Consider the following 10,269-nt stretch of genomic DNA (forward strand, 5'->3'; position numbering starts at 1 on the left):
CCTTTAAGCCTCTAAATTTATTTGCTTCAATTTAGCTATTTGCTAGTGTGGAGTTAACATGGATGAGTTTATAGGAGCTGCAGTGTGGGAAATAGTTGCTCAGGCATAAAGCAGATGGTTAGTTTACCTGTGGCTAATTTGCTTTATTTCTGGGGGAAAAAAAAAAAAACAAAAAACAAAACAAACAAACAAAAAAAAAAAACATGCACTCAGCCACTCAGCACACTTGTATTATTAGCCTACTTGTATTATTAATCTTATACCAACATTTAAAAATCATTGGTGAAAAAATTCACATGAAAACAAACCCCAAATTTATAAACACAAATTTATAAATAACATAAACATAATTTATAAAGTGGGAAGAGAGACTGAGATCCTATCTAACACCTTGGAGAGCCTACCATGTCACAGAATTTGTACAAATATTTTGCGATGGGGATGGCTTTGGTAGAATATCAGTGATTGCTTCCACGAGTTTTAGTCCTTGCTTTCTTGTGTAGATTATCACCATTACTACTTGCAGAAAGCTGTTGTTGTATTTTTTTTTCAACCTCAAAACCATTATTATAATAAAATGGACCATCTATAGAAGACACATAAGGATACATCTCTGGACTTTAGATGATAATTTGGAAGTTTGTGTTCACAGACATTTGTGAAAACTCATGCATACTATTTTCCTTTAAAAAAAAGTAATTCCTGTTATATCAGGAAAGACTATTGCTATTCAAAATGTATATCTGTGCAGTGCTCTAACAAGGGAATTTATAATATACTCTGTAATGCAATATACCTGGGAGGAAAACCATTGAAAACAAATATCACAATTAATTCAAAGCAAACAGGCTTATTCTTCAACAGGTACATGAAGATTTGATGCTGCATGCCAACTAAAATGTATTTTTAGATTTTTTTGTTTTTCAATCTGGCAAACTTACCAAGGGGACATCTGGAAATAAGTATCACATGGAAATAAGTGTCACACAGCAATTACTGTTATTGTAACCTACAAAAATACTTTCTGGAGGCCATAGAGCCCCTATTGCATTTAATAAAATAACATGGTCATGCATTCTGATTTTGAATGAGTTGAAGGAGAGGATGACTTCAATGCCTCACAGATATATTTGTAATTTCTGTAATGCTTTCCACATCAGGTTGATCTTGATATTTATTTTATTTGGGTTTCTGACACAGCATGAGGATTACTACAATGAAATGACAGCTACATTTAATTAAGGCATGACTGATGTATCTGCAAATAATCTTAACTGAGAATTTAATTTTTCATTTTGAACTGTTGCAGACAGAACATGATTTCCTTTGGTTTTTTTTTTTTTTATTTAATATTCTACTGATTTTTCTATTGCTTAAGGAAAAATAGTGTTGCATCTCAAATCAAATAGTTAAGATATCAAGTGTTATCAAATAGCTACTTTTGTTTGACACATGAAATTGATCTGATTAGTCACATCTTGGTGTTGCTCATCCTGGATTGTGAATGCAGGCAATCCTAACAAAAATATTCCATGTTTACATTAAAAAAAAAAAAAAGAAAAAAGTTATTTTCAGGAGCTTCAGCTGAGCATTTTTGTATGAGCTTCTTGTAAACATTCCCAGTAATAGACACTGGTCAGAGGGCACTTGAAGAAAATAAACAGAAATAGAATATGGCCACAGCTGAACAGAATTCACTTAAATATTCAGGAGACTATTGATAGAAAATGCTGGTAAAATCTGTTCAGTTCTAACATCTGAATAGCTTCAGTAAAAAAAATAAAATTAAATGCCACTTTGAAATAAATTTATTAAAGTTACCACAGTATTCTGGGAGCTTGTGTCAGTTATTCCAGAAATCCAATTTGTTGCAGATATATTGGAGGTTCACGGAAGAGGTAAACAGTTGCTGTGATGAAAAATTCTATGGGAGTAAGTAGGTAGAGGATGGGAAAATTGTTTGTTCATATTATTTGCTCTAGGATATTAATTTCATGTCCAAATTAAAACTGGGCAATGGTATTTGCATTAGCTATGCTTTAATGCAAAAACAAATCACTTTGTTATTATGAGTTAGCAGTTTTTCTTCTTAGAGGAAAAAATGAAAAGCCCTATTTCTTGGACATATAAGCAGATGAGCCATCACCATAGCAACGAAAGGACGTATCCATCGCGTCATTCTGTCAAACAGCCCCTGCATGTGACTCCAAGCTCACATTCCTTACTTCCATCTGAAAGTAGGTTTTAGTCCTGCCATCCAATAAAATCAATACCCAGTAGGATGTTTTCTGTCTGTCATAGTTTCAAAATGAAAAGCTACTTATAGTAGCCTTTCTTGTCTTAAAGGAAGAGTAAAGGTTGTTTATCTATCATATACTAGAGTTAATGAGAAATAGAATTAATAGAAAACAGATTATTAGTTTCCAGGAATTAAAAGTTTGCTCCTGCTCTATATTATGTTTAGGGATTCAGCCATGTCTTTGTTACAGAGTATTATGACAGGTTCTTTAGACAGCTTCCAGCAGTGAGTCTGCTTTAAGAGAAACACTACGTTCTCTCCCAGAGTTATGAAAGAGGCTTTGATTTCTCCACCAAATGGAAGAGAATCATGCTGCAAACATGACTTACAAATCAGGCAACAGAAACCAAATACAATACACAGTGTTAATTGATGATCCATTTCCCTTGCAAAAAAAAAGGGATTTTATCCAAAGCAGGATTTTATTTTCATGTTCTTGCCCTCCTCAAAAGTGTTTTCTAGCTTCTCTCTCAGACTCTAGAAGGCTGTTTTCCTCATGATGATTGCCTGTCCTCATGATGAGGCTGTTTGCCTCATCTTTCCTCTTCATCTCATTAGATTTTAACCTTCTCTATACCTGCAGTGTGTTAAGAACCAACATATTTGGCCTTTGCTTTCCTGGTCTAATTCCCAAATATTACAAAAGCAGTGGTGACTTGCACTTGTGTGGGTTCTGCATTTTACCTCAAAGAAGTCAACTCAGATTCAGTTTCTACCTGTTGAATGACTACTGCAACAAGTGTCTCTGGCAGAAAAGAAATAACAGTTGCCTCATTATATAGATCTTGAGGCAACCTTGCTACTTATGTTTTGTGCTCTGTCTGCTGAACCGTTTATGATGAATACCAGTTGTACCTATGTGTAACACAAACTTTCACTGGAATTAAAGTTTCAGTTTAACTACAGAGTGATCATACCTTAGGATCCATACACCAGCATGACAGTTATGGAAGGTATGGAGTGTAAGAGATGGAAAAAATTATGATGATGAGAAAGCACCATCTCTCTGTATCACTAGAGTAAAGTAATGAATGGTATAATGTACACAAGAATGTATGGCTCCAGAACCTGAACTTTTTTGTCCCTCAATAATGCTTTTTTCAGTCTTATCTAAGTAAGACTGAAGGAGGTATATAAAAAATGCCCTTGCTATCTCTGTCTCTCTTTGGAACACACATTTTAAATGTATGAAAATATAAAATGCATGAAAATATATATGAGATGAGGTAAAAGTCCATACTCAAGTGAATTAACAGATATATGGAAAATTATTTGCAAAACATCAGTTTTCCATATCAAATTAATGGTCTTGAAATGCTATCTAAGCAACTTCTGTCAGTTTCAGTTAAGCCAGACCAACTGATATTTTCCAAAACAGATTGCCAGAAGCACGCCAGTGACACTGTTTCCTGTACAAGTGGGAAGTGAATTTGGCAGTCTCCTCCTGGTGGTTTTGTCTGGTATTAAGTCAATTTTCTTCCTAGTCAGTAGTATGGACTACGTTTTGGATTTATGCTGGAAAGTGTAGATAACACAGGGATGTTTTTGTTCTCGCTGTGCAGTGCTTACACAAAGTCAAAGCCTTTTCTGTTCCTCACCACACCCCTGTGGAGAGGAGGCTAGAGGTGCACTGTGAGTCTTAAGGGAACGCAGCCAGGACAGCTGACCCCAACTGACCATAAGGCATCTGGCTCAGCATACAAAGCTGGGGGAAGAAGGAGGAAAGGGGGGCATTCAGAGTGATGGTGTTTGACTTTGCAAGTCACCATTACATGTGATGGGGCCCTGCTCTCCTGGGCAAGGGTGAGCACCTGTCTGCCCATGGGAACCACTGAATAGTTTTGCTTTGCTTGCATGTGTGGCTTTTGCTTCACCTTTACCTGTGTTTGTCTCAAACAAAGAGTATTCACACTTTTAGCTTTTGAGTTCTCTCTTCAATCCCACTGCAGGGGAGTGAGTGAATGACTGTATGGTGCTTAGCTGCAGATTTGGGTTAAACCACAACACTCATGTCAGAAGAAATCAAGCAAACCACATTGTATATACTCTTTTTTCTTTTTTCATTAGCAAAACCAAGAAGCAGTCCAAGTATTATGTCTAGCAGTTCAGCAGTTCCTTTTTTCTTTTTTTTTTTTTTTTTTCCCAAATGAAATGAAATATTTGAGTTTTAATCCTAAAACAGAAACTCTCAGGTGCTTGGAACTTCAACTCTAAATCCAAAGTTCAAATGTTTTGTTCTTACTTTCAAACTGGTTAGTAGTTCCTGGAAAGGTGAACACCACACTGAGAAGTGGGATAAAAAAACTGTTCTCAGAAATCAGCAAGGTTTAGAAAAATGGGTGACAAGTATGTACAGTTTGTGCTCAATAGATTACTTCACATTAGTGTTCATTCACACAGGACTCCTTAATGAATTTAATTAGACTGCTTCTGCCACCAAATTTCATTCTTCTTAGCTGCCGTTGTGTCTGCCTAGATCAATGTTTGTGTCAACAGATATGCTGTATTTCTTTCCAGTCTTGAAAAGTTTTCACCTGACACTAGGGGGACACTAGTCCTTCATCAGCGATACCAGCCTTATCAGTTCTATAATTTTACAAATGCTGTCATTATCTGCTGACCAAAAGTTTGTTCCACCTGTTTTCTCTGCTGAGAAATCTGGTTCAACAGATCCATTTTGCCTCCTTTGGTAAGCTCCTGGTTTTCTTGTTTTTTAGATCTTTCAATGTCCAGCTTCAAGTGGGAACCTGGGCTATTACTAGGTCCTAACTGTGCCAGATCAAATGACTTGGCCCTTCTCAGTTTAAGTCTGTGCACATGAACAGATTGCCAGTTTTCCAAGGTTCCTATTAATCTGCTTCTCTATAATTTCAAAACTGTTACCTTAGCTAAAATAGAAAAAAAAAAAAAAATATCTATAACCACCACGCCTTGAAGAAAGGACTGCTAAGTCATCTTTTAAATCCAAATACTTTATGCTTGGGAAAAAAACAAAGAAAGATAATTAGAAAAAATTATTGTCATTTTGAAGGCCACAAAGTATTTTTTTAAATTTTTTTTTCTGTAAGATGTATTCTATTAACTTTAAATGCAAGTGTAAAGTCTTTAGCTGATGTAATACTAAGAGAATATATCTGTGTTTGTTTTTAAAAAAATCAATATTATAATTTGATTCAGATATGCCATTGTTTCCCTTTATTTCATAAATCTGTGGATATTAAATCATGACAATTTCCATTTGTGAGAAGCTTGCTGATATGTATACTTAGATTAAGTCTGTAATTTATTATAGTTTTATATTTAGAATTTGGTGTCTTTCAATGTGCCTGGTTAAAGCTGTGGCTTTGCAGTGCAAAGTGCAAAATCTCCAAAGGTAAATGTAGCCCAAGTGCCAATGATTCCTAAATGGTATGCTGTGCTGTATAGGGTGTCATAAGGACAGTAGAAACTTGGCAGCACCCCATTTGCTCTGCCATTTGTTTTTAGTACCTAATCTAAAGAGCCTGCTTTACAGGTTTGTCCTGTGACCCAGGAATAAAGAACCAGATAGATTAAGATTTTTATCCATCACAAGCAGTTCAAAGGCCTGTCTTTGGTGGCTGAGGATCTCAGAACTATCAATACAATTCCCTTGTTGTGTAAGCTTTGACTCTGCTGGCGCTGATGGTGGGATTGGGTGTGTGTATCCGTCTTCTGAGGGAGAATTACCAGGTACACTGTCTGTGTGACTTAAATAAGTTGCATTCTCATCAAAGATGTTATAAAATATTCTGAAACCTTACAGATGTTGTGCTGGAATCAAGTCACATAGAATGAGTTACAGCCATCAAATATTCCCCCACCACATCATCTCAAGACTCAGTCCCAGCCCTAAGAGTCCAGTATCCTCCAATGCCAGTGTGAACAGCAGCCTGATGATTGTCATGATTTTATTTTGTTTGTCAGCTTTCATCATTGTCTGGAGGATGGAAACATCTGCCATGTAGTGCAAAGGGAAAAAACTTAAGTGCAGTGAATACACCCTATAGAAATACTTTGTGGTAATGCAGTCTTTTCTATTTTACTTAAAAAAATGTATAATACAGATTAAGTGAGTAAGCACAGGTTAGTCATACTGGGACTCCTCAAAGTGGTCACTAATAGCAAGGGATTGTATAGGCTGGATGTGACAAATAATTTCATCAAGAACTGTTCATCATAACAAATATTCAGATGCATAACCAGAGATGAAATGTAGGTAAACTAATTCTTCACATTTAATCCCTCCAACTAAATTAGTCTTTCTAAATACAGTTCCTTCATAAATTTAGAGGAAGAGAAAAATGAACAGCTCTGTAGGAAACCAGAAAAGCCCAGAAGATCTAGAACATTCAGTATTGCATCTTTAATCACAATTTGAAAACATTTTTTTTAGCATTTGTAAAATAAAAAAAAAAAAAAAGAATATATACACAAGAACTAAGGAACAAAATCTAGGCATATTGCTAGTACTACATAAAGAGCACCTGGTCTCATTAGGATGGTATTTTATTTTCTTCACAGTATACCAATTTAATGGATCTAGCAGGGAAATAGCAACAAAAACTAAGCAACTAGAATGACAGTGTCATCTCTGTGGAAACATCAGTACTTATTCATCATCATCTTCAGTGCTACAAGATGTCACCTAGAGAATTCATTCTGAGATTTTTCTTTTTCTAACAAGGGTTTAGCTTAATTTATATTCCCTACATGTAAAATGCAGCTTTATCATATTAAATTACATGAGTTCTGTATCTCTCTGCATAAAAGCCTTTTTTTAAGAGAAACAAAGTATTCTGTTGCCTTGAACACAGGTCTTTGGCCTGAAAGGGAAAAACAAAAGATTTCTTTATAGTTTCTCCAACTTGTCTTACATGTCAGAAAATAATGACATTATTAGTGCTTTCTATCCTTCCCCTGGGTTCCAAAGTTCTTCTTGTATGAAAAACTTCAATATTTCATTTAATCAGATTTAGCATTAAATCCTCTATAAATTCATAGAGCACATTAGCATTTACAGTGCCTTTATGGGATATATATAATGTAGTTTCACCTATCTTTAAGTTTTGCTTCTTAAAGGAACTGATAATAATTTTCAGTTTATTATACAGTCTGATTAAGGCACAAAATCATTTCCTAATAAAACTGGACCACGGACTGGTAGTAGTGCCTAGAGGACAATAGCTCAAAGACCACCAGCAAGAGTACATAAGATTTCAGGAATTTTGGCAGTGACTACTAAATTGCTCTTATACTGGATCATAAGAAACCAAGAATTTGCTGTGATTCAAGGACAGTTTTAATCATATGTTTCTTTATAATGAGCCATAACATTATATTAATGAAGAAAAAAACATGTCATCCTTGTGCATAGAGGACCTAATAGGGTATCAGTTATCCTTTTAGTGTCTCCCTTACCTATAAAATCCTGAGTTGTAATGCTGTCAACTGAACTATAAACAGACTCAAAAAGACAGTGATAAATATTCTGGGTTGGGGCAGTGAATAGAAAAGTCTTCTTTTTTGAACTGTGTATGCGTATTTACCACTGCTATAAAGCACTAAATATTAGGTATACAAGCAACAAAAATTTATCCAGTATAGTATCATAAATAGTTTTAGAAAAGCTTATCATATCCTTACAGCTATATTCTGTGGTGTGGTCTTTCTCTTGGGCTTCTGCCGCTATAGAAACAGGCTCCAGCAAAATGAACCTAACAGCAATGTGTAGGATACAAATTTCATATGCTCATTAAAAATGTGGTGTATTAGATGGCAATGGAGAAATGAGTGAAATAGTTTATTTTTATTTCACATCTTATGTTGAATAGGGAGTACTTTTTTAAGTTGAGTTTTAAATATTCTTTCATTTAAATGTATTATGTGATTGATTGATTGATTGATTGAAAGAAATGGGCATTTTGCCAGACAGGGAACTCAATGGCTTTTCAGGTTCAATTGCTTTCTCTTTGGGCTCCTGAGATCTTGCTACTCTTGATTGTCTCCACTCTGATATTATGTCACCTGCCTTCCACCCCCTGCTCCCAACCACATCAAATTGCATCACACGTACTTTAGGAATGTACAATATACTATAGTAAAAATAGTCAGAAATATAATGGAAGAGCCAATTAAAGCACAAGTTTAAAAAAGAATGTATTTGCTGTTGCACTTTGTATATTCTTTACAAGGTAAGGCATGGAGGTTGCAACAACTTTGCTATGACTCAAGGTACTTTGCTATATTGGATCATTTTTGTATATGATATATAGAGATGGATGGCTATGATAACTTCTGTGGGCTAAGCAGTAGAAAGAGCACTGCAGGGAGTTTTCAGAGCCAGGAAAGCCCGAGCAAGAGATAAGAGATTGACCAGAAACCTGCCAGGAAATCACCAGGAACAGCCAGCCCCTGTGAGCAGAACTGACCTGGCAATAGGTGTTGCAGTGGCAGATTTCAATGAGCTGAAACTGAAATCCTCAGTTTGGTGAGGCTGAAAGCTTCAGTCAACTGGTGACAGCAGCAGTGCCTATGGTAAACTCTGGAGATGAGCACTAGAATGAGTGTTGCAATTGTGCAGCAGTTAGCAAGGAAGGATGCACAGGGAGGGTGCAGGAAGAGCACCCCTTCTTAGGAAGGCAGAGTGGCAGAGCCAGAGAGCAACAAATAGGAACAATAGTTAATGTTGAGGGGGGCAAAAGAGCAGGCTTCTTCTCTCCAGCCTTAGTCTGAACTTCCAAAGTTATGATTATTATGTGCCATGGAGTTCATTACCCAGCAGTGTTGAAGTTGCTGCAGCAGCAATGTCTGTTCACCCAATCAGACCTGACTGCAGGTGTAGCTCTGCAGGCCTCTGGTTGTAAGGAGTGCCTGGTGCCTGTATAGGAAGTTAGGGCTGACAGTTATCTCCTCTGCAGAAAGTGTGTCCCTGTCAAGGACCTATGTCACCAGGTCAAGGAGTTACACAGGGAAGTAAGTAGGTTGAGCAGCATTCCTGAGTATGAGAAAGAAATAGATTGGATATTGAAAGAGATATTACAGACACAGGAGTCTCAACCCCCATCTACATCAGAGATGAAGGTGGCCTCTGCACCTGATCTCACAAGAAGTCAGATGTCAATAAAAGAGGAAGACTAGAAACTGCTCACTCTCCATACAAGGAGGAAGACTTAACATTAGCAAACAAGTTTAGTGCCCTCCAAACCACGGATAAGATGGTTAAGGCTTCAAGTAAGGCAATTGAGTCATCAGACCTGAAGAAGCTGTAAGAGATTAAGATGGGTGACTCCCTGCTGCAGCAGACAGAGACACCCATCAGTGACCTCATCATTGTCCAAAGAAGTTTTTTGCCTGCTAGGGGCTTGAATCAGAGATGTCATGGAAAGATTGCCAAGGCTTGTCAACACATCTATTAGTCCCTGCTGGTCTTTCTTGTGAGCGCTAATGATACCAAAGATAAATTGAAAACAATGAAACAGTTTTCTGGTCTCTGGGGAACTCAGTCTGGGTGCAGAGGTAGTTTTCTCTTTAATATTGCCAGTAAGGATAAATGACAAGAGAAGAGTTAAATGGACTTACCAAGTAAATTACTGGGTATGTCTTTGGTGCTGTCAACAGTGTTTGCTTTTTTTAACTTTGGGACCCTGTTTGCTGAGATTGACAGCTGTTTGGAAGAGGTGGGATGCGGCGTTGCATTCTTTTCCCCAGTCCCGGGCGGCTCGGGGAGCCCAGCTAGGCTCTGCATATCATCTGGGAGTCCAGGGCTGCCATGTGGTCTGGGCGCTCTGGTGCTCAGTGCACTGGCATGGGCTGGCTGTGCTCCGTAACCAGCGCTGGGAGGAGATGAAGGGGCAAAGGAATGACACACCTTGCCCTGCAGATTGCTGGAGAGAGTTTATTGTCGCATGGTTACCACGGTGGAGAGCAGCGTCTGTCCCCTAGCGCCCTTG

This window comes from Vidua chalybeata, chromosome 4 (genome assembly GCF_026979565.1).
Source record: "Vidua chalybeata isolate OUT-0048 chromosome 4, bVidCha1 merged haplotype, whole genome shotgun sequence".
Lineage (NCBI taxonomy): Eukaryota > Metazoa > Chordata > Aves > Passeriformes > Viduidae > Vidua > Vidua chalybeata.